The 25,392-nt window shown below is 33.1% G+C and overlaps 12 non-coding genes across 12 annotated transcripts; all 12 read right to left on the reverse strand.

Moving 5' to 3' along the window:
- Positions 1–3,089: 3,089 nt before the first annotated feature.
- On the reverse strand, positions 3,090–3,171 carry TRNAL-UAG (transfer RNA leucine (anticodon UAG)). Its single transcript has one exon. It is a non-coding gene; the product is annotated as a tRNA-Leu (tRNA).
- Positions 3,172–4,821: 1,650 nt separating this feature from the next.
- TRNAL-UAG (transfer RNA leucine (anticodon UAG)) lies at positions 4,822–4,903 on the reverse strand. Its single transcript has one exon. It is a non-coding gene; the product is annotated as a tRNA-Leu (tRNA).
- Positions 4,904–8,258: 3,355 nt separating this feature from the next.
- TRNAL-UAG (transfer RNA leucine (anticodon UAG)) lies at positions 8,259–8,340 on the reverse strand. The gene has a single exon. It is a non-coding gene; the product is annotated as a tRNA-Leu (tRNA).
- A 1,650-nt stretch (positions 8,341–9,990) lies between these two features.
- On the reverse strand, positions 9,991–10,072 carry TRNAL-UAG (transfer RNA leucine (anticodon UAG)). Its single transcript has one exon. It is a non-coding gene; the product is annotated as a tRNA-Leu (tRNA).
- A 1,649-nt stretch (positions 10,073–11,721) lies between these two features.
- TRNAL-UAG (transfer RNA leucine (anticodon UAG)) lies at positions 11,722–11,803 on the reverse strand. The gene has a single exon. It is a non-coding gene; the product is annotated as a tRNA-Leu (tRNA).
- A 1,649-nt stretch (positions 11,804–13,452) lies between these two features.
- Positions 13,453–13,534, reverse strand: TRNAL-UAG (transfer RNA leucine (anticodon UAG)). Its single transcript has one exon. It is a non-coding gene; the product is annotated as a tRNA-Leu (tRNA).
- Positions 13,535–15,183: 1,649 nt separating this feature from the next.
- Positions 15,184–15,265, reverse strand: TRNAL-UAG (transfer RNA leucine (anticodon UAG)). The gene has a single exon. It is a non-coding gene; the product is annotated as a tRNA-Leu (tRNA).
- Positions 15,266–16,914: 1,649 nt separating this feature from the next.
- Positions 16,915–16,996, reverse strand: TRNAL-UAG (transfer RNA leucine (anticodon UAG)). The gene has a single exon. It is a non-coding gene; the product is annotated as a tRNA-Leu (tRNA).
- Positions 16,997–18,646: 1,650 nt separating this feature from the next.
- On the reverse strand, positions 18,647–18,728 carry TRNAL-UAG (transfer RNA leucine (anticodon UAG)). The gene has a single exon. It is a non-coding gene; the product is annotated as a tRNA-Leu (tRNA).
- Positions 18,729–20,518: 1,790 nt separating this feature from the next.
- On the reverse strand, positions 20,519–20,600 carry TRNAL-UAG (transfer RNA leucine (anticodon UAG)). Its single transcript has one exon. It is a non-coding gene; the product is annotated as a tRNA-Leu (tRNA).
- A 1,649-nt stretch (positions 20,601–22,249) lies between these two features.
- TRNAL-UAG (transfer RNA leucine (anticodon UAG)) lies at positions 22,250–22,331 on the reverse strand. The gene has a single exon. It is a non-coding gene; the product is annotated as a tRNA-Leu (tRNA).
- Positions 22,332–24,121: 1,790 nt separating this feature from the next.
- TRNAL-UAG (transfer RNA leucine (anticodon UAG)) lies at positions 24,122–24,203 on the reverse strand. The gene has a single exon. It is a non-coding gene; the product is annotated as a tRNA-Leu (tRNA).
- Positions 24,204–25,392: the final 1,189 nt, after the last annotated feature.

The raw sequence follows: 25,392 nt of genomic DNA on the forward strand, positions 1-25,392 counted from the left end.
CAGAGATATTCAAAGCCACTTTTTGAGAGCAACAATACATTTTAGATAGTTCTAAAAAAGGTTTGAGAAAACTATTAAAACCATGATAACTTGTTTTGAGCTACTGCATGTGACAGCTTATGGTGTGCTTCCACTAACCAAATTTAGCTTCTTTTATACCTTATCTACTTTAGGAAAGCACTTTGATATATATCACTGGATCTTCACCTTGGAGAATAAATATGGCAGCAGTGGGATTTGATTCCAGCAGCTTGAATAGCTCTGTCATCCTACAACCTGCTGTACACTTTAAAATATTTTAGCTCTCATATCTGGAATGTCATTCAAAACTTTACCCAAAGTCAGGAAAAGCAGAGATAAAATGTAAAAGAAGCCAGGTACATTTAACAAGTAATGATTATATTTGTCTTCAGATTTCCTTCATTTAGTGCAACTGATGTATCCAAATAACTTTGAAGTACTATTCAAATGCCTAAGATAGACAGCTGTGAGATTAAAATCCAGAAAGATAGGAAAGATAGAGAAATCGGAATATAAATCCATCAATTTATACCAATGAGTCACGTTGCCAACATTTCCATCTCTAATTGTATGATAAGACCACTCAGTAAATAAATATTAGTTATGATATTACTTCTAATTACTTCATGCCAACTTAATTTTGGCTCATCTTTACTCTTAGCAGATAACATTTTTAAAACGTTTGGGAAGTCTCTTGTAACAATGATGAACTGTTGAGTAGCTATAGGAATCTTCCACCAACCAAATTCAGCTGGGTAATATCCTACCTAATGGAAAAAAAGAATAACTTTGCCATCAATAACTGCCCTACTCTTTGTATAATAAAGATGGCAGTAGTGAGATTTGCACACACACCTCCAAAGAGACTGGAGCCTTAATCCAGCGCCTTAGACTGCTCGGCCATGCTACCACATGTGCATGTTGTTAGGGTAGCTCACAGATCTAGAACATCAAAATAAAAGGGTTTTTTTGTTTTAAAGTATTAATTGAAAAGATGTCAGCAAAAGTTAAAAGAAAGTTCATTATTAAACATAAATCCGATGAGAAATTCAGATTTTTTATAGAATTGCATTTTGTTTATTTTCATTGAAATAACAAAAGAAATTGAGATGCATGAAGTAATAAAATATTAGTTCTGATAGGGCACATAATTACTTCATGCAAAATTAAAATTTGAATATCTTTATTGTTAGCAGATATCATTATTTTAAAGGTTTGAATAGACTGTTGCAACTATGATGAACTGTTGGGAACTTGGTGGCTAATGCAGGGTACTATCACCAACCTTAATCAGTTGGTTAATATCTGATCAAAAATCAATTCTTTGGAAAATAAGATCGGCAAGAGTGGGATTTGAACCAACGCCTCCGAAGAGACTGGAGTCTAAATCCAGCGCCTTAGACCGCTCGGCCATGCTACCACTGGCACACATGGAGTTCTTATCTCACAGATCTTTCATATAATTAAGATTGCTGCAAATTAAATATTTAATTTTGTTTTAAAGCGACACTTGGAAAGAAGTGTCATGTTAAAAGTCTATGAAATGAAAAACAATTTGCTAATACAAGATTTCAATGAAAGGTAAAAACATCCATGTTTTACTTGGTAATATTGATGAGAACTGATTTTTTAATTTTCTCAGTTACTTTTTGTTTGTTTTAACTGACATATTCAAAAATTGAGATGCTTCCTAGATGCATAATGTAGATCGCAGAGATATTCAAAGCCACTATTTGAGAGCAACAATACATTTTAGATAGTTCTGAAAAAGGTTTGAGAAAACTATTAAAACCATGATAACTTGTTTTGAGCTACTGCATGTGACAGCTTATGGTGTGCTTCCATTAACCAAATTTAGCTTCTTTTATACCTTATCTACTGTAGGAAAGCACTTTGATATATATCACTGGATCTTCTCCTTGGAGAATAGATATGGCGCAGTGGGATTTGATTCCAGCAGCTTGAATAGCTCTGTCATCCTACAACCTACTCAACACTTTAAAATATTTTAGCTCTCATTTCTGGAATGTCATTCAAAACTTTACCCAAAGTCAGGAAAAGCAGAGATAAAATGCAAAAGAAGCCAGGTACATTTAACAAGTAATGATTATATTTGTCTTCAAATTTCCTTCATTTAGTGCAACTGATGTATCCAAATAACTTTTAAGTATTATTCAAATGCCTAAAATAGACAGCTGTGAGATTAAAATCCAGAGAGATAGGAAAGATAGAGAAATCAGAATATAAATCCATCAATTTATACCAATGAGTAACGTTGCCAACATTTCCATCTCTAATTGTATGATAAGACCACTCAGTAATTAAATATTAGTTATGATATTACTTCTAATTAATTCATGCCAACTTAGTTTTGGCTCATCTTTACTCTTAGCAGATAACATTTTTAAAACGTTTGGGAAGTCTCTTGTAACAATGATGAACTGTTGAGTAGCTATAGGAATCTTCCACCAACCAACTTCAGCTGGGTAATATCCTATCTAATGGAAAAAAAGAATCACTTTGCCATCAATAACTGCCCTACTCTTTGTATAATAAAGATGGCAGTAGTGAGATTTGCACCCACGCCTCCAAAGAGACTGGAGCCTTAATCCAGCGCCTTAGACTGCTCGGCCATGCTACCACATGTGCATGTTGTTAGGGTTGCTCACAGATCTAGAACATCAAAATTAAAGGGTTTTTTTGTTTTAAAGTATTAATTGAAAAGATGTCAGCAAAGGTTAAAAGAAAGTTCATTATTAAACATATATCCGATGTGAAATTCAGATTTTTTTTTAATTGCATTTTGTTTATTTTCATTGAAATAACAAAAGAAATTGAGATGCATGAAGTAATAAAATATTAGTTCTGATAGGGCACATAATTACTTCATGCAAAATTAAAATTTGAATATCTTTATTGTTAGCAGATATCATTATTTTAAAGGTTTGAGAAGACTGTTGCAACTATGATGAACTGTTGGGAACTTGGTGGCTAATGCAGGGTACTATCACCAACCTTTTTCAGTTGGTTAATATCTAATCAAAAATCAATTCTTTGGAAAATAAGATTGGCAGCAGTGGGATTTGAACCCACGCCTCCGAAGAGACTGGAGCCTAAATCCAGCGCCTTAGACCGCTCGGCCATGCTACCACTGGCACACATGGAGTTCTTATCTCACAGATCTTTCATATAATTAAGATTGCTGCAAATTAAATGTTTAATTTTGTTTTAAAGCGACACTTGGAAAGAAGTGTCATGTTAAAAGTCTATGAAATGAAAAACAATTCGCTAATACAAGATTTCAATGAAAGGTAAAAACATCCATGTTTTACTTGGTAATATTGATGAGAACTGATTTTTTAATTTTCTCAGTTACTTTTTGTTTGTTTTAACTGACATATTCAAAAATTGAGATGCTTGCTAGATGCATGATGTAGATCGCAGAGATATTCAAAGCCACTTTTTGAGAGCAACAATACAATTTAGATAGTTCTAAAAAAGGTTTGAGAAAACTATTAAAACCATGATAACTTGTTTTGAGCTACTGCATGTGACAGCTTATGGTGTGCTTCCACCAACCAAATTTTGCTTCTTTTATACCTTATCTACTTTAGGAATACACTTTGATATATATCACTGGATCTTCTCCTTGGAGAATAAATATGGCAGCAGTGGGATTTGATTCGAGCAGCTTGAATAGCTCTGTCATCCTACAACCTGCTTAACACTTTAAAATATTTTAGCTCTCATATCTGGAATGTCATTCAAAACTTTACCCAAAGTCAGGAAAAGCAGAGATAAAATGTAAAAGAAGCCAGGTACATTTAACAAGTAATGATTATATTTGTCTTCAGATTTCCTTCATTTAGTGCAACTGATGTATCCAAATAACTTTGAAGTACTATTCAAATGCCTAAGATAGACAGCTGTGAGATTAAAATCCAGAAAGATAGGAAAGATAGAGAAATCGGAATATAAATCCATCAATTTATACCAATGAGTCAAGTTGCCAACATTTCCATCTCTAATTGTATGATAAGACCACTCAGTAAATAAATATTAGTTATGATATTACTTCTAATTACTTCATGCCAACTTAATTTTGGCTCATCTTTACTCTTAGCAGATAACATTTTTAAAACGTTTGGGAAGTCTCTTGTAACAATGATGAACTGTTGAGTAGCTATAGGAATCTTCCACCAACCAAATTCAGCTGGGTAATATCCTATCTAATGGAAAAAAAGAATAACTTTGCCATCAATAACTGCCCTACTCTTTGTATAATAAAGATGGCAGTAGTGAGATTTGCACCCACACCTCCAAAGAGACTGGAGCCTTAATCCAGCGCCTTAGACTGCTCGGCCATGCTACCACATGTGCATGTTGTTAGGGTAGCTCACAGATCTAGAACATCAAAATAAAAGGGTTTTTTTGTTTTAAAGTATTAATTGAAAAGATGTCAGCAAAAGTTAAAAGAAAGTTCATTATTAAACATAAATCCGATGAGAAATTCAGATTTTTTATAGAATTGCATTTTGTTTATTTTCATTGAAATAACAAAAGAAATTGAGATTCATGAAGTAATAAAATATTAGTTCTGATAGGGCACATAATTACTTCATGCAAAATTAAAATTTGAATATCTTTATTGTTAGCAGATATCATTATTTTAAAGGTTTGAATAGACTGTTGCAACTATGATGAACTGTTGGGAACTTGGTGGCTAATGCAGGGTACTATCACCAACCTTTTTCAGTTGGTTAATATCTGATCAAAAATCAATTCTTTGGAAAATAAGATTGGCAGCAGTGGGATTTGAACCCACGCCTCCGAAGAGACTGGAGCCTAAATCCAGCGCCTTAGACCGCTCGGCCATGCTACCACTGGCACACATGGAGTTCTTATCTCACAGATCTTTCATATAATTAAGATTGCTGCAAATTAAATGTTTAATTTTGTTTTAAAGCGACACTTGGAAAGAAGTGTCATGTTAAAAGTCTATGAAATGAAAAACAATTCGCTAATACAAGATTTCAATGAAAGGTAAAAACATCCATGTTTTACTTGGTAATATTGATGAGAACTGATTTTTTAATTTTCTCAGTTACTTTTTGTTTGTTTTAACTGACATATTCAAAAATTGAGATGCTTGCTAGATGCATAATGTAGATCGCAGAGATATTCAAAGCCACTATTTGAGAGCAACAATACATTTTAGATAGTTCTAAAAAAGGTTTGAGAAAACTATTAAAACCATGATAACTTGTTTTGAGCTACTGCATGTGACAGCTTATGGTGTGCTTCCATTAACCAAATTTAGCTTCTTTTATACCTTATCTACTGTAGGAAAGCACTTTGATATATATCACTGGATCTTCTCCTTGGAGAATAGATATGGCGCAGTGGGATTTGATTCCAGCAGCTTGAATAGCTCTGTCATCCTACAACCTGCTCAACACTTTAAAATATTTTAGCTCTCATTTCTGGAATGTCATTCAAAACTTTACCCAAAGTCAGGAAAAGCTGAGATAAAACGCAAAAGAAGCCAGGTACATTTAACAAGTAATGATTATATTTGTCTTCAAATTTCCTTCATTTAGTGCAACTGATGTATCCAAATAACTTTTAAGTATTATTCAAATGCCTAAAATAGACAGCTGTGAGATTAAAATACAGAGAGATAGGAAAGATAGAGAAATCGGAATATAAATCCATCAATTTATACCAATGAGTAACGTTGCCAACATTTCCATCTCTAATTGTATGATAAGACCACTCAGTAATTAAATATTAGTTATGATATTACTTCTAATTAATTCATGCCAACTTAGTTTTGGCTCATCTTTACTCTTAGCAGATAACATTTTTAAAACGTTTGGGAAGTCTCTTGTAACAATGATGAACTGTTGAGTAGCTATAGGAATCTTCCACCAACCAACTTCAGCTGGGTAATATCCTATCTAAAGGAAAAAAAGAATCACTTTGCCATCAATAACTGCCCTACTCTTTGTATAATAAAGATGGCAGTAGTGAGATTTGCACCCACGCCTCCAAAGAGACTGGAGCCTTAATCCAGCGCCTTAGACTGCTCGGCCATGCTACCACATGTGCATGTTGTTAGGGTTGCTCACAGATCTAGAACATCAAAATTAAAGGGTTTTTTTGTTTTAAAGTATTAATTGAAAAGATGTCAGCAAAGGTTAAAAGAAAGTTCATTATTAAACATATATCCGATGAGAAATTCAGATTTTTTTTTAATTGCATTTTGTTTATTTTCATTGAAATAACAAAAGAAATTGAGATGCATGAAGTAATAAAATATTAGTTCTGATAGGGTACATAATTACTTCATGCAAAATTAAAATTTGAATATCTTTATTGTTAGCAGATATCATTATTTTAAAGGTTTGAGAAGACTGTTGCAACTATGATGAACTGTTGGGAACTTGGTGGCTAATGCAGGGTACTATCACCAACCTTTTTCAGTTGGTTAATATCTGATCAAAAATCAATTCTTTGGAAAATAAGATGGGAAGCAGTGGGATTTGAACCTAAATCCAGCGCCTTAGAACGCTCAGCCATGCTACCACTGGCACACATGGAGTTCTTAGCTCACAGATCTTTCATATAATTAAGATTGCTGCAAATTAAATGTTTAATTTTGTTTTAAAGCGACACTTGGAAAGAAGTGTCATGTTAAAAGTCTATGAAATGAAAAACAATTCGCTAATACAAGATTTCAATGAAAGGTAAAAACATCCATGTTTTACTTGGTAATATTGATGAGAACTGATTTTTTAATTTTCTCAGTTACTTTTTGTTTTTTTTAACTGACATATTCAAAAATTGAAATGCTTGCTAGATGCATAATGTAGATCGCAGAGATATTCAAAGCCACTTTTTGAGAGCAACAATACAATTTAGATAGTTCTAAAAAAGGTTTGAGAAAACTATTAAAACCATGATAACTTGTTTTGAGCTACTGCATGTGACAGCTTATGGTGTGCTTCCACCAACCAAATTTTGCTTCTTTTATACCTTATCTACTTTAGGAATACACTTTGATATATATCACTGGATCTTCTCCTTGGAGAATAAATATGGCAGCAGTGGGATTTGATTCGAGCAGCTTGAATAGCTCTGTCATCCTACAACCTGCTTAACACTTTAAAATATTTTAGCTCTCATATCTGGAATGTCATTCAAAACTTTACCCAAAGTCAGGAAAAGCAGAGATAAAATGTAAAAGAAGCCAGGTACATTTAACAAGTAATGATTATATTTGTCTTCAGATTTCCTTCATTTAGTGCAACTGATGTATCCAAATAACTTTGAAGTACTATTCAAATGCCTAAGATAGACAGCTGTGAGATTAAAATCCAGAAAGATAGGAAAGATAGAGAAATCGGAATATAAATCCATCAATTTATACCAATGAGTCAAGTTGCCAACATTTCCATCTCTAATTGTATGATAAGACCACTCAGTAAATAAATATTAGTTATGATATTACTTCTAATTACTTCATGCCAACTTAATTTTGGCTCATCTTTACTCTTAGCAGATAACATTTTTAAAACGTTTGGGAAGTCTCTTGTAACAATGATGAACTGTTGAGTAGCTATAGGAATCTTCCACCAACCAAATTCAGCTGGGTAATATCCTATCTAATGGAAAAAAAGAATAACTTTGCCATCAATAACTGCCCTACTCTTTGTATAATAAAGATGGCAGTAGTGAGATTTGCACCCACACCTCCAAAGAGACTGGAGCCTTAATCCAGCGCCTTAGACTGCTCGGCCATGCTACCACATGTGCATGTTGTTAGGGTAGCTCACAGATCTAGAACATCAAAATAAAAGGGTTTTTTTGTTTTAAAGTATTAATTGAAAAGATGTCAGCAAAAGTTAAAAGAAAGTTCATTATTAAACATAAATCCGATGAGAAATTCAGATTTTTTTTGAATTGCATTTTGTTTATTTTCATTGAAATAACAAAAGAAATTGAGATGCATGAAGTAATAAAATATTAGTTCTGATAGGGTACATAATTACTTCATGCAAAATTAAAATTTGAATATCTTTATTGTTAGCAGATATCATTATTTTAAAGGTTTGAGAAGACTGTTGCAACTATGATGAACTGTTGGGAACTTGGTGGCTAATGCAGGGTACTATCACCAACCTTTTTCAGTTGGTTAATATCTGATCAAAAATCAATTCTTTGGAAAATAAGATTGGCAGCAGTGGGATTTGAACCCACGCCTCCGAAGAGACTGGAGCCTAAATCCAGCGCCTTAGACCGCTCGGCCATGCTACCACTGGCACACATGGAGTTCTTATCTCACAGATCTTTCATATAATTAAGATTGCTGCAAATTAAATGTTTAATTTTGTTTTAAAGCGACACTTGGAAAGAAGTGTCATGTTAAAAGTCTATGAAATGATAAACAATTCGCTAATACAAGATTTCAATGAAAGGTAAAAACATCCATGTTTTACTTGTTAATATTGATGAAAACTGATTTTTTAATTTTCTCAGTTACTTTTTGTTTGTTTTAACTGACATATTCAAAAATTGAGATGCTTGCTAGATGCATAATGTAGATCGCAGAGATATTCAAAGCCACTTTTTGAGAGCAACAATACAATTTAGATAGTTCTAAAAAAGGTTTGAGAAAACTATTAAAACCATGATAACTTGTTTTGAGCTACTGCATGTGACAGCTTATGGTGTGCTTCCACCTACCAAATTTAGCTTCTTTTATACCTTATCTACTTTAGGAATACACTTTGATATATATCACTGGATCTTCTCCTTGGAGAATAAATATGGCAGCAGTGGGATTTGATTCCAGCAGCTTGAATAGCTCTGTCATCCTACAACCTGCTGTACACTTTAAAATATTTTAACTCTCATATCTGGAATGTCATTCAAAACTTTACCCAAAGTCAGGAAAAGCAGAGATAAAATGTAAAAGAAGCCAGGTACATTTAACAAGTAATGATTATATTTGTCTTCAAATTTCCTTCATTTAGTGCAACTGATGTATCCAAATAACTTTGAAGTACTATTCAAATGCCTAAGATAGACAGCTGTGAGATTAAAATCCAGAAAAATAGGAAAGATAGAGAAATCGGAATATAAATCCATCAATTTATACCAATGAGTCACGTTGCCAACATTTCCATCTCTAATTGTATGATAAGACCACTCAGTAATTAAATATTAGTTATGATATTACTTCTAATTACTTCATGCCAACTTAATTTTGGCTCATCTTTACTCTTAGCAGATAACATTTTTAAAACGTTTGGGAAGTCTCTAGTAACAATGATGAACTGTTGAGTAGGTATAGGAATCTTCCACCAACCAACTTCAGCTCGGTAATATCCTATCTAATGGAAAAAAAGAATCACTTTGCCATCAATAACTGCCCTACTCTTTGTATAATAAAGATGGCAGTAGTGAGATTTGCACCCACACCTCCAAAGAGACTGGAGCCTTAATCCAGTGCCTTAGACTGCTCGGCCATGCTACCACATGTGCATGTTGTTAGGGTAGCTCACAGATCTAGAACATCAAAATTAAAGGGTTTTTTTGTTTTAAAGTATTAATTGAAAAGATGTCAGCAAAGGTTAAAAGAAAGTTCATTATTAAACATAAATCCGATGTGAAATTCAGATTTTTTTTTGAATTGCATTTTGTTTATTTTCATTGAAATAACAAAAGAAATTGAGATGCATGAAGTAATAAAATATTAGTTCTGATAGGGCACATAATTACTTCATGCAAAATTAAAATTTGAATATCTTTATTGTTAGCAGGTATCATTATTTTAAAGGTTTGAGAAGACTGTTGCAACTATGATGAACTGTTGGGAACTTGGTGGCTAATGCAGGGTACTATCACCAACCTTTTTCAGTTGGTTAATATCTGATCAAAAATCAATTCTTTGGAAAATAAGATTGGCAGCAGTGGGATTTGAACCCACGCCTCCGAAGAGACTGGAGCCTAAATCCAGCGCCTTAGACCGCTCGGCCATGTTACCACTGACACACATGGAGTTCTTATCTCACAGATCTTTCATATAATTAAGATTGCTGCAAATTAAATGTTTAATTTTGTTTTAAAGCGACACTTGGAAAGAAGTGTCATGTTAAAAGTCTATGAAATGATAAACAATTCGCTAATACAAGATTTCAATGAAAGGTAAAAACATCCATGTTTTACTTGGTAATATTGATGAGAACTGATTTTTTAATTTTCTCAGTTACTTTTTGTTTGTTTTAACTGACATATTCAAAAATTGAGATGCTTGCTAGATGCATAATGTAGATCGCAGAGATATTCAAAGCCACTTTTTGAGAGCAACAATACATTTTAGATAGCTCTAAAAAAGGTTTGAGAAAACTATCAAAACCATGATAACTTGTTTTGAGCTACTGCATGTGACAGCTTATGGTGTGCTTCCACCAACCAAATTTAGCTTCTTTTATACCTTATCTACTTTAGGAATAAATTTTGATATATATCACTGGATCTTCTCCTTGGAGAATAAATATGGCAGCAGTGGGATTTGATTCCAGCAGCTTGAATAGCTCTGTCATCCTACAACCTGCTGTACACTTTAAAATATTTTTACTCTCATATCTGGAATGTCATTCAAAACTTTACCCAAAGTCAGGAAAAGCAGAGATAAAATGTAAAAGAAGCCAGGTACATTTAACAAGTAATGATTATATTTGTCTTCAAATTTCCTTCATTTAGTGCAACTGATGTATCCAAATAACTTTGAAGTACTATTCAAATGCCTAAGATAGACAGCTGTGAGATTAAAATCCAGAAAGATAGGAAAGATAGAGAAAGCGGAATATAAATCCATCAATTTATACCAATGAGTCACGTTGCCAACATTTCCATCTCTAATTGTATGATAAGACCAATCAGTAATTAAATATTAGTTATGATATTACTTCTAATTACTTCATGCCACCTTAATTTTGGCTCATCTTTACTCTTAGCAGATAACATTTTTAAAACATTTGGGAAGTCTCTTGTAACAATGATGAACTGTTGAGTAGCTATAGGAATCTTCCACCAACCAACTTCAGCTGGGTAATATCCTATCTAAAGGAAAAAAAGAATCACTTTGCCATCAATAACTGCCCTACTCTTTGTATAATAAAGATGGCAGTAGTGAGATTTGCACCCACGCCTCCAAAGAGACTGGAGCCTTAATCCAGCGCCTTAGACTGCTCGGCCATGCTACCACATGTGCATGTTGTTAGGGTTGCTCACAGATCTAGAACATCAAAATTAAAGGGTTTTTTTGTTTTAAAGTATTAATTAAAAAGATGTCAGCAAAGGTTAAAAGAAAGTTCATTATTAAACATATATCCGATGTGAAATTCAGATTTTTTTTGAATTGCATTTTGTTTATTTTCATTGAAATAACAAAAGAAATTGAGATGCATGAAGTAATAAAATATTAGTTCTGATAGGGCACATAATTACTTCATGCAAAATTAAAATTTGAATATCTTTATTGTTAGCAGATATCATTATTTTAAAGGTTTGAGAAGACTGTTGCAACTATGATGAACTGTTGGGAACTTGGTGGCTAATGCAGGGTACTATCACCAACCTTTTTCAGTTGGTTAATATCTGATCAAAAATCAATTCTTTGGAAAATAAGATTGGCAGCAGTGGGATTTGAACCCACGCCTCCGAAGAGACTGGAGCCTAAATCCAGCGCCTTAGACCGCTCGGCCATGCTACCACTGGCACACATGGAGTTCTTATCTCACAGATCTTTCATATAATTAAGATTGCTGCAAATTAAATGTTTAATTTTGTTTTAAAGCGACACTTGGAAAGAAGTGTCATGTTAAAAGTCTATGAAATGATAAACAATTCGCTAATACAAGATTTCAATGAAAGGTAAAAACATCCATGTTTTACTTGTTAATATTGATGAAAACTGATTTTTTAATTTTCTCAGTTACTTTTTGTTTGTTTTAACTGACATATTCAAAAATTGAGATGCTTGCTAGATGCATAATGTAGATCGCAGAGATATTCAAAGCCACTTTTTGAGAGCAACAATACAATTTAGATAGTTCTAAAAAAGGTTTGAGAAAACTATTAAAACCATGATAACTTGTTTTGAGCTACTGCATGTGACAGCTTAAGGTGTGCTTCCACCTACCAAATTTAGCTTCTTTTATACCTTATCTACTTTAGGAATACACTTTGATATATATCACTGGATCTTCTCCTTGGAGAATAAATATGGCAGCAGTGGGATTTGATTCCAGCAGCTTGAATAGCTCTGTCATCCTACAACCTGCTGTACACTTTAAAATATTTTAACTCTCATATCTGGAATGTCATTCAAAACTTTACCCAAAGTCAGGAAAAGCAGAGATAAAATGTAAAAGAAGCCAGGTACATTTAACAAGTAATGATTATATTTGTCTTCAAATTTCCTTCATTTAGTGCAACTGATGTATCCAAATAACTTTGAAGTACTATTCAAATGCCTAAGATAGACAGCTGTGAGATTAAAATCCAGAAAAATAGGAAAGATAGAGAAATCGGAATATAAATCCATCAATTTATACCAATGAGTCACGTTGCCAACATTTCCATCTCTAATTGTATGATAAGACCACTCAGTAATTAAATATTAGTTATGATATTACTTCTAATTACTTCATGCCAACTTAATTTTGGCTCATCTTTACTCTTAGCAGATAACATTTTTAAAACGTTTGGGAAGTCTCTAGTAACAATGATGAACTGTTGAGTAGGTATAGGAATCTTCCACCAACCAACTTCAGCTCGGTAATATCCTATCTAATGGAAAAAAAGAATCACTTTGCCATCAATAACTGCCCTACTCTTTGTATAATAAAGATGGCAGTAGTGAGATTTGCACCCACACCTCCAAAGAGACTGGAGCCTTAATCCAGTGCCTTAGACTGCTCGGCCATGCTACCACATGTGCATGTTGTTAGGGTTGCTCACAGATCTAGAACATCAAAATTAAAGGGTTTTTTTGTTTTAAAGTATTAATTAAAAAGATGTCAGCAAAGGTTAAAAGAAAGTTCATTATTAAACATATATCCGATGTGAAATTCAGATTTTTTTTGAATTGCATTTTGTTTATTTTCATTGAAATAACAAAAGAAATTGAGATGCATGAAGTAATAAAATATTAGTTCTGATAGGGCACATAATTACTTCATGCAAAATTAAAATTTGAATATCTTTATTGTTAGCAGATATCATTATTTTAAAGGTTTGAGAAGACTGTTGCAACTATGATGAACTGTTGGGAACTTGGTGGCTAATGCAGGGTACTATCACCAACCTTTTTCAGTTGGTTAATATCTGATCAAAAATCAATTCTTTGGAAAATAAGATTGGCAGCAGTGGGATTTGAACCCACGCCTCCGAAGAGACTGGAGCCTAAATCCAGCGCCTTAGACCGCTCGGCCATGCTACCACTGGCACACATGGAGTTCTTATCTCACAGATCTTTCATATAATTAAGATTGCTGCAAATTAAATGTTTAATTTTGTTTTAAAGCGACACTTGGAAAGAAGTGTCATGTTAAAAGTCTATGAAATGATAAACAATTCGCTAATACAAGATTTCAATGAAAGGTAAAAACATCCATGTTTTACTTGTTAATATTGATGAAAACTGATTTTTTAATTTTCTCAGTTACTTTTTGTTTGTTTTAACTGACATATTCAAAAATTGAGATGCTTGCTAGATGCATAATGTAGATCGCAGAGATATTCAAAGCCACTTTTTGAGAGCAACAATACAATTTAGATAGTTCTAAAAAAGGTTTGAGAAAACTATCAAAACCATGATAACTTGTTTTGAGCTACTGCATGTGACAGCTTATGGTGTGCTTCCACCAACCAAATTTAGCTTCTTTTATACCTTATCTACTTTAGGAATAAATTTTGATATATATCACTGGATCTTCTCCTTGGAGAATAAATATGGCAGCAGTGGGATTTGATTCCAGCAGCTTGAATAGCTCTGTCATCCTACAACCTGCTGTACACTTTAAAATATTTTTACTCTCATATCTGGAATGTCATTCAAAACTTTACCCAAAGTCAGGAAAAGCAGAGATAAAATGTAAAAGAAGCCAGGTACATTTAACAAGTAATGATTATATTTGTCTTCAAATTTCCTTCATTTAGTGCAACTGATGTATCCAAATAACTTTGAAGTACTATTCAAATGCCTAAGATAGACAGCTGTGAGATTAAAATCCAGAAAGATAGGAAAGATAGAGAAAGCGGAATATAAATCCATCAATTTATACCAATGAGTCACGTTGCCAACATTTCCATCTCTAATTGTATGATAAGACCAATCAGTAATTAAATATTAGTTATGATATTACTTCTAATTACTTCATGCCACCTTAATTTTGGCTCATCTTTACTCTTAGCAGATAACATTTTTAAAACATTTGGGAAGTCTCTTGTAACAATGATGAACTGTTGAGTAGCTATAGGAATCTTCCACCAACCAACTTCAGCTGGGTAATATCCTATCTAAAGGAAAAAAAGAATCACTTTGCCATCAATAACTGCCCTACTCTTTGTATAATAAAGATGGCAGTAGTGAGATTTGCACCCACGCCTCCAAAGAGACTGGAGCCTTAATCCAGCGCCTTAGACTGCTCGGCCATGCTACCACATGTGCATGTTGTTAGGGTTGCTCACAGATCTAGAACATCAAAATTAAAGGGTTTTTTTGTTTTAAAGTATTAATTAAAAAGATGTCAGCAAAGGTTAAAAGAAAGTTCATTATTAAACATATATCCGATGTGAAATTCAGATTTTTTTTGAATTGCATTTTGTTTATTTTCATTGAAATAACAAAAGAAATTGAGATGCATGAAGTAATAAAATATTAGTTCTGATAGGGCACATAATTACTTCATGCAAAATTAAAATTTGAATATCTTTATTGTTAGCAGATATCATTATTTTAAAGGTTTGAGAAGACTGTTGCAACTATGATGAACTGTTGGGAACTTGGTGGCTAATGCAGGGTACTATCACCAACCTTTTTCAGTTGGTTAATATCTGATCAAAAATCAATTCTTTGGAAAATAAGATTGGCAGCAGTGGGATTTGAACCCACGCCTCCGAAGAGACTGGAGCCTAAATCCAGCGCCTTAGACCGCTCGGCCATGCTACCACTGGCACACATGGAGTTCTTATCTCACAGATCTTTCATATAATTAAGATTGCTGCAAATTAAATGTTTAATTTTGTTTTAAAGCGACACTTGGAAAGAAGTGTCATGTTAAAAGTCTATGAAATGATAAACAATTCGCTAATACAAGATTTCAATGAAAGGTAAAAACATCCATGTTTTACTTGTTAATATTGATGAAAACTGATTTTTTAATTTTCTCAGTTACTTTTTGTTTGTTTTAACTGACATATTCAAAAATTGAGATGCTTGCTAGATGCATAATGTAGATCGCAGAGATATTCAAAGCCACTTTTTGAGAGCAACAATACAATTTAGATAGTTCTAAAAAAGGTTTGAGAAAACTATTAAAACCATGATAACTTGTTTTGAGCTACTGCATGTGACAGCTTAAGGTGTGCTTCCACCTACCAAATTTAGCTTCTTTTATACCTTATCTACTTTAGGAATACACTTTGATATATATCACTGGATCTTCTCCTTGGAGAATAAATATGGCAGCAGTGGGATTTGATTCCAGCAGCTTGAATAGCTCTGTCATCCTACAACCTGCTGTACACTTTAAAATATTTTAACTCTCATATCTGGAATGTCATTCAAAACTTTACCCAAAGTCAGGAAAAGCAGAGATAAAATGTAAAAGAAGCCAGGTACATTTAACAAGTAATGATTATATTTGTCTTCAAATTTCCTTCATTTAGTGCAACTGATGTATCCAAATAACTTTGAAGTACTATTCAAATGCCTAAGATAGACAGCTGTGAGATTAAAATCCAGAAAAATAGGAAAGATAGAGAAATCGGAATATAAATCCATCAATTTATACCAATGAGTCACGTTGCCAACATTTCCATCTCTAATTGTATGATAAGACCACTCAGTAATTAAATATTAGTTATGATATTACTTCTAATTACTTCATGCCAACTTAATTTTGGCTCATCTTTACTCTTAGCAGATAACATTTTTAAAACGTTTGGGAAGTCTCTAGTAACAATGATGAACTGTTGAGTAGGTATAGGAATCTTCCACCAACCAACTTCAGCTCGGTAATATCCTATCTAATGGAAAAAAAGAATCACTTTGCCATCAATAACTGCCCTACTCTTTGTATAATAAAGATGGCAGTAGTGAGATTTGCACCCACACCTCCAAAGAGACTGGAGCCTTAATCCAGTGCCTTAGACTGCTCGGCCATGCTACCACATGTGCATGTTGTTAGGGTTGCTCACAGATCTAGAACATCAAAATTAAAGGGTTTTTTTGTTTTAAAGTATTAATTAAAAAGATGTCAGCAAAGGTTAAAAGAAAGTTCATTATTAAACATATATCCGATGTGAAATTCAGATTTTTTTTGAATTGCATTTTGTTTATTTTCATTGAAATAACAAAAGAAATTGAGATGCATGAAGTAATAAAATATTAGTTCTGATAGGGCACATAATTACTTCATGCAAAATTAAAATTTGAATATCTTTATTGTTAGCAGATATCATTATTTTAAAGGTTTGAGAAGACTGTTGCAACTATGATGAACTGTTGGGAACTTGGTGGCTAATGCAGGGTACTATCACCAACCTTTTTCAGTTGGTTAATATCTGATCAAAAATCAATTCTTTGGAAAATAAGATTGGCAGCAGTGGGATTTGAACCCACGCCTCCGAAGAGACTGGAGCCTAAATCCAGCGCCTTAGACCGCTCGGCCATGCTACCACTGGCACACATGGAGTTCTTATCTCACAGATCTTTCATATAATTAAGATTGCTGCAAATTAAATGTTTAATTTTGTTTTAAAGCGACACTTGGAAAGAAGTGTCATGTTAAAAGTCTATGAAATGATAAACAATTCGCTAATACAAGATTTCAATGAAAGGTAAAAACATCCATGTTTTACTTGTTAATATTGATGAAAACTGATTTTTTAATTTTCTCAGTTACTTTTTGTTTGTTTTAACTGACATATTCAAAAATTGAGATGCTTGCTAGATGCATAATGTAGATCGCAGAGATATTCAAAGCCACTTTTTGAGAGCAACAATACAATTTAGATAGTTCTAAAAAAGGTTTGAGAAAACTATTAAAACCATGATAACTTGTTTTGAGCTACTGCATGTGACAGCTTAAGGTGTGCTTCCACCTACCAAATTTAGCTTCTTTTATACCTTATCTACTTTAGGAATACACTTTGATATATATCACTGGATCTTCTCCTTGGAGAATAAATATGGCAGCAGTGGGATTTGATTCCAGCAGCTTGAATAGCTCTGTCATCCTACAACCTGCTGTACACTTTAAAATATTTTAACTCTCATATCTGGAATGTCATTCAAAACTTTACCCAAAGTCAGGAAAAGCAGAGATAAAATGTAAAAGAAGCCAGGTACATTTAACAAGTAATGATTATATTTGTCTTCAAATTTCCTTCATTTAGTGCAACTGATGTATCCAAATAACTTTGAAGTACTATTCAAATGCCTAAAATAGACAGCTGTGAGATTAAAATCCAGAAAAATAGGAAAGATAGAGAAATCGGAATATAAATCCATCAATTTATACCAATGAGTCACGTTGCCAACATTTCCATCTCTAATTGTATGATAAGACCACTCAGTAATTAAATATTAGTTATGATATTACTTCTAATTACTTCATGCCAACTTAATTTTGGCTCATCTTTACTCTTAGCAGATAACATTTTTAAAACGTTTGGGAAGTCTCTAGTAACAATGATGAACTGTTGAGTAGGTATAGGAATCTTCCACCAACCAACTTCAGCTCGGTAATATCCTATCTAATGGAAAAAAAGAATCACTTTGCCATCAATAACTGCCCTACTCTTTGTATAATAAAGATGGCAGTAGTGAGATTTGCACCCACACCTCCAAAGAGACTGGAGCCTTAATCCAGTGCCTTAGACTGCTCGGCCATGCTACCACATGTGCATGTTGTTAGGGTAGCTCACAGATCTAGAACATCAAAATTAAAGGGTTTTTTTGTTTTAAAGTATTAATTGAAAAGATGTCAGCAAAGGTTAAAAGAAAGTTCATTATTAAACATAAATCCGATGTGAAATTCAGATTTTTTTTTGAATTGCATTTTGTTTATTTTCATTGAAATAACAAAAGAAATTGAGATGCATGAAGTAATAAAATATTAGTTCTGATAGGGCACATAATTACTTCATGCAAAATTAAAATTTGAATATCTTTATTGTTAGCAGGTATCATTATTTTAAAGGTTTGAGAAGACTGTTGCAACTATGATGAACTGTTGGGAACTTGTTGGCTAATGCAGGGTACTATCACCAACCTTTTTCAGTTGGTTAATATCTGATCAAAAATCAATTCTTTGGAAAATAAGATTGGCAGCAGTGGGATTTGAACCCACGCCTCCGAAGAGACTGGAGCCTAAATCCAGCGCCTTAGACCGCTCGGCCATGCTACCACTGGCACACATGGAGTTCTTATCTCACAGATCTTTCATATAATTAAGATTGCTGCAAATTAAATGTTTAATTTTGTTTTAAAGCGACACTTGGAAAGAAGTGTCATGTTAAAAGTCTATGAAATGATAAACAATTCGCTAATACAAGATTTCAATGAAAGGTAAAAACATCCATGTTTTACTTGGTAATATTGATGAGAACTGATTTTTTAATTTTCTCAGTTACTTTTTGTTTGTTTTAACTGACATATTCAAAAAAAGTCAGGAAAAGCAGAGATAAAATGTAAAAGAAGCCAGGTACATTTAACAAGTAATGATTATATTTGTCTTCAAATTTCCTTCATTTAGTGCAACTGATGTATCCAAATAACTTTGAAGTACTATTCAAATGCCTAAGATAGACAGCTGTGAGATTAAAATCCAGAAAGATAGGAAAGATAGAGAAAGCAGAATATAAATCCATCAATTTATACCAATGAGTCACGTTGCCAACATTTCCATCTCTAATTGTATGATAAGACCACTCAGTAATTAAATATTAGTTATGATATTACTTCTAGTTACTTCATGCCAACTTAATTTTGGCTCATCTTTACTCTTAGCAGATAACATTTTTAAAACATTTGGGAAGTCTCTTGTAACAATGATGAACTGTTGAGTAGCTATAGGAATCTTCCACCAACCAAATTCAGTTGGGTAATATCCTATCTAATGGAAAAAAAGAATCACTTTGCCATCAATAACTGCCCTACTCTTTGTATAATAAAGATGGCAGTAGTGAGATTTGCACCCACACCTCCAAAGAGACTGGAGCCTTAATCCAGCGCCTTAGACTGCTCGGCCATGCTACCACATGTGCATGTTGTTAGGGTAGATCACAGATCTAGAACATCAAAATAAAAGGGTTTTTTTGTTTTAAAGTGTTAATTGAAAAGATGTCAGCAAAAGTTAAAAGAAAGTTCATTATTAAACATAAATCCGATGAGAAATTCAGATTTTTTATAGAATTGCATTTTGTTTATTTTCATTGAAATAACAAAAGAAATTGAGATGCATGAAGTAATAAAATATTAGTTCTGATAGGGCACATAATTACTTCATGCAAAATTAAAATTTGAATATCTTTATTGTTAGCAGATATCATTATTTTAAAGGTTTGAGAAGACTGTTGCAACTATGATGAACTGTTGGGAACTTGGTGGCTAATGCAGGGTACTATCACCAACCTTTTTCAGTTGGTTAATATCTGATCAAAAATCAATTCTTTGGAAAATAAGATTGGCAGTAGTGAGATTTGCACCCACACCTCCAAAGAGACTGGAGCCTTAATCCAGTGCCTTAGACTGCTCGGCCATGCTACCACATGTGCATGTTGTTAGGGTAGCTCACAGATCTAGAACATCAAAATTAAAGGGTTTTTTTGTTTTAAAGTATTAATTGAAAAGATGTCAGCAAAGGTTAAAAGAAAGTTCATTATTAAACATAAATCCGATGTGAAATTCAGATTTTTTTTTTGAATTGCATTTTGTTTATTTTCATTGAAATAACAAAAGAAATTGAGATGCATGAAGTAATAAAATATTAGTTCTGATAGGGCACATAATTACTTCATGCAAAATTAAAATTTGAATATCTTTATTGTTAGCAGGTATCATTATTTTAAAGGTTTGAGAAGACTGTTGCAACTATGATGAACTGTTGGGAACTTGGTGGCTAATGCAGGGTACTATCACCAACCTTTTTCAGTTGGTTAATATCTGATCAAAAATCAATTCTTTGGAAAATAAGATTGGCAGCAGTGGGATTTGAACCCACACCTCCGAAGAGACTGGAGCCTAAATCCAGCGCCTTAGACCGCTCGGCCATGCTACCACTGACACACATGGAGTTCTTATCTCACAGATCTTTCATATAATTAAGATTGCTGCAAATTAAATGTTTAATTTTGTTTTAAAGCGACACTTGGAAAGAAGTGTCATGTTAAAAGTCTATGAAATGATAAACAATTCGCTAATACAAGATTTCAATGAAAGGTAAAAACATCCATGTTTTACTTGGTAATATTGATGAGAACTGATTTTTTAATTTTCTCAGTTAATTTTTGTTTGTTTTAACTGACATATTCAAAAATTGAGATGCTTGCTAGATGCATAATGTAGATCGCAGAGATATTCAAAGCCACTTTTTGAGAGCAACAATACAATTTAGATAGTTCTAAAAAAGGTTTGAGAAAACTATTAAAACCATGATAACTTGTTTTGAGCTACTGCATGTGACAGCTTATGGTGTGCTTCCATTAACCAAATTTAGCTTCTTTTATACCTTATCTACTTTAGGAAAGCACTTTGATATATATCACTGGATCTTCTCCTTGGAGAATAAATATGGCAGCAGTGGGATTTGATTCCAGCAGCTTGAATAGCTCTGTCATCCTACAACCTGCTTAACACTTTAAAATATTTTAGCTCTCATATCTGGAATGTCATTCAAAACTTTACCCAAAGTCAGGAAAAGCTGAGATAAAATGCAAAAGAAGCCAGGTACATTTAACAAGTAATGATTATATTTGTCTTCAAATTTCCTTCATTTAGTGCAACTGATGTATCCAAATAACTTTTAAGTATTATTCAAATGCCTAAAATAGACAGCTGTGAGATTAAAATCCAGGGAGATAGGAAAGATAGAGAAATCGGAATATAAATCCATCAATTTATACCAATGAGTAACGTTGCCAACATTTCCATCTCTAATTGTATGATAAGACCACTCAGTAATTAAATATTAGTTATGATATTACTTCTAATTAATTCATGCCAACTTAATTTTGGCTCATCTTTACTCTTAGCAGATTACATTTTTAAAACGTTTGGGAAGTCTCTTGTAACAATGATGAACTGTTGAGTAGGTATAGGAATCTTCCACCAACCAACTTCAGCTGGGTAATATCCTATCTAATGGAAAAAAAGAATCAATTTGCCATCAATAACTGCCCTACTCTTTGTATAATAAAGATGGCAGTAGTGAGATTTGCACCCACACCTCCAAAGAAACTGGAGCCTTAATCCAGTGCCTTAGACTGCTCGGCCATGCTACCACATGTGCATGTTGTTAGGGTAGCTCACAGATCTAGAACATCAAAATTAAAGGGTTTTTTTGTTTTAAAGTATTAATTGAAAAGATGTCAGCGAAGGTTAAAAGAAAGTTCATTATTAAACATAAATCCGATGTGAAATTCAGATTTTTTTTTAATTGCATTTTGTTTATTTTCATTGAAATAACAAAAGAAATTGAGATGCATGAAGTAATAAAATATTAGTTCTGATAGGGCACATAATTACTTCATGCAAAATTAAAATTTGAATATCTTTATTGTTAGCAGATATCATTATTTTAAAGGTTTGAAAAGACTGTTGCAACTATGATGAACTGTTGGGAACTTGGTGGCTAATGCAGCGTACTATCACCAACCTTTTTCATTTGGTTAATATCTGATCAAAAATCAATTCTTTGGAAAATAAGATTGGCAGCAGTGGGATTTGAACCCACGCCTCCGAAGAGACTGGAGCCTAAATCCAGCGCCTTAGACCGCTCGGCCATGCTACCACTGGCACACATGGAGTTCTTATCTCACAGATCTTTCATATAATTAAGATTGCTGCAAATTAAATGTTTAATTTTGTTTTAAAGCGACACTTGGAAAGAAGTGTCATGTTAAAAGTCTATGAAATGATAAACAATTCGCTAATACAAGATTTCAATGAAAGGTAAAAACATCCATGTTTTACTTGGTAATATTGATGAGAACTGATTTTTTAATTTTCTCAGTTAATTTTTGTTTGTTTTAACTGACATATTCAAAAAAAGTCAGGAAAAGCAGAGATAAAATGTAAAAGAAGCCAGGTACATTTAACAAGTAATGATTATATTTGTCTTCAAATTTCCTTCATTTAGTGCAACTGATGTATCCAAATAACTTTGAAGTACTATTCAAATGCCTAAGATAGACAGCTGTGAGATTAAAATCCAGAAAGATAGGAAAGATAGAGAAAGCAGAATATAAATCCATCAATTTATACCAATGAGTCACGTTGCCAACATTTCCATCTCTAATTGTATGATAAGACCACTCAGTAATTAAATATTAGTTATGATATTACTTCTAATTACTTCATGCCAACTTAATTTTGGCTCATCTTTACTCTTAGCAGATAACATTTTTAAAACATTTGGGAAGTCTCTTGTAACAATGATGAACTGTTGAGTAGCTATAGGAATCTTCCACCAACCAAATTCAGTTGGGTAATATCCTATCTAATGGAAAAAAAGAATCACTTTGCCATCAATAACTGCCCTACTCTTTGTATAATAAAGATGGCAGTAGTGAGATTTGCACCCACACCTCCAAAGAGACTGGAGCCTTAATCCAGCGCCTTAGACTGCTCGGCCATGCTACCACATGTGCATGTTGTTAGGGTAGATCACAGATCTAGAACATCAAAATAAAAGGGTTTTTTTGTTTTAAAGTGTTAATTGAAAAGATGTCAGCAAAAGTTAAAAGAAAGTTCATTATTAAACATAAATCCGATGAGAAATTCCGATTTTTTATAGAATTGCATTTTGTTTATTTTCATTGAAATAACAAAAGAAATTGAGATGCATGAAGTAATAAAATATTAGTTCTGATAGGGCACATAATTACTTCATGCAAAATTAAAATTTGAATATCTTTATTGTTAGCAGATATCATTATTTTAAAGGTTTGAGAAGACTGTTGCAACTATGATGAACTGTTGGGAACTTGGTGGCTAATGCAGGGTACTATCACCAACCTTTTTCAGTTGGTTAATATCTGATCAAAAATCAATTCTTTGGAAAATAAGATTGGCAGTAGTGAGATTTGCACCCACACCTCCAAAGAGACTGGAGCCTTAATCCAGTGCCTTAGACTGCTCGGCCATGCTACCACATGTGCATGTTGTTAGGGTAGCTCACAGATCTAGAACATCAAAATTAAAGGGTTTTTTTGTTTTAAAGTATTAATTGAAAAGATGTCAGCAAAGGTTAAAAGAAAGTTCATTATTAAACATAAATCCGATGTGAAATTCAGATTTTTTTTTTGAATTGCATTTTGTTTATTTTCATTGAAATAACAAAAGAAATTGAGATGCATGAAGTAATAAAATATTAGTTCTGATAGGGCACATAATTACTTCATGCAAAATTAAAATTTGAATATCTTTATTGTTAGCAGGTATCATTATTTTAAAATTTTGAGAAGACTGTTGCAACTATGATGAACTGTTGGGAACTTGGTGGCTAATGCAGGGTACTATCACCAACCTTTTTCAGTTGGTTAATATCTGATCAAAAATCAATTCTTTGGAAAATAAGATTGGCAGCAGTGGGATTTGAACCCACGCCTCCGAAGAGACTGGAGCCTAAATCCAGCGCCTTAGACCGCTCGGCCATGCTACCACTGGCACACATGGAGTTCTTATCTCATAGATCTTTCATATAATTAAGATTGCTGCAAATTAAATGTTTAATTTTGTTTTAAAGCGACACTTGGAAAGAAGTGTCATGTTAAAAGTCTATGAAATGATAAACAATTCGCTAATACAAGATTTCAATGAAAGGTAAAAACATCCATGTTTTACTTGGTAATATTGATGAGAACTGATTTTTTAATTTTCTCAGTTAATTTTTGTTTGTTTTAACTGACATATTCAAAAATTGAGATGCTTGCTAGATGCATAATGTAGATCGCAGAGATATTCAAAGCCACTTTTTGAGAGCAACAATACAATTTAGATAGTTCTAAAAAAGGTTTGAGAAAACTATTAAAACCATGATAACTTGTTTTGAGCTACTGCATGTGACAGCTTATGGTGTGCTTCCATTAACCAAATTTAGCTTCTTTTATACCTTATCTACTTTAGGAAAGCACTTTGATATATATCACTGGATCTTCTCCGTGGAGAATAAATATGGCAGCAGTGGGATTTGATTCCAGCAGCTTGAATAGCTCTGTCATCCTACAACCTGCTTAACACTTTAAAATATTTTAGCTCTCATATCTGGAATGTCATTCAAAACTTTACCCAAAGTCAGGAAAAGCTGAGATAAAATGCAAAAGAAGCCAGGTACATTTAACAAGTAATGATTATATTTGTCTTCAAATTTCCTTCATTTAGTGCAACTGATGTATCCAAATAACTTTTAAGTATTATTCAAATGCCTAAAATAGACAGCTGTGAGATTAAAATCCAGGGAGATAGGAAAGATAGAGAAATCGGAATATAAATCCATCAATTTATACCAATGAGTAACGTTGCCAACATTTCCATCTCTAATTGTATGATAAGACCACTCAGTAATTAAATATTAGTTATGATATTACTTCTAATTAATTCATGCCAACTTAATTTTGGCTCATCTTTACTCTTAGCAGATTACATTTTTAAAACGTTTGGGAAGTCTCTTGTAACAATGATGAACTGTTGAGTAGGTATAGGAATCTTCCACCAACCAACTTCAGCTGGGTAATATCCTATCTAATGGAAAAAAAGAATCAATTTGCCATCAATAACTGCCCTACTCTTTGTATAATAAAGATGGCAGTAGTGAGATTTGCACCCACACCTCCAAAGAGACTGGAGCCTTA

Source organism: Taudactylus pleione, unplaced genomic scaffold (assembly GCF_031769625.1).
Source record: "Taudactylus pleione unplaced genomic scaffold, aTauple2 ptg000016l, whole genome shotgun sequence".
Lineage (NCBI taxonomy): Eukaryota > Metazoa > Chordata > Amphibia > Anura > Myobatrachidae > Taudactylus > Taudactylus pleione.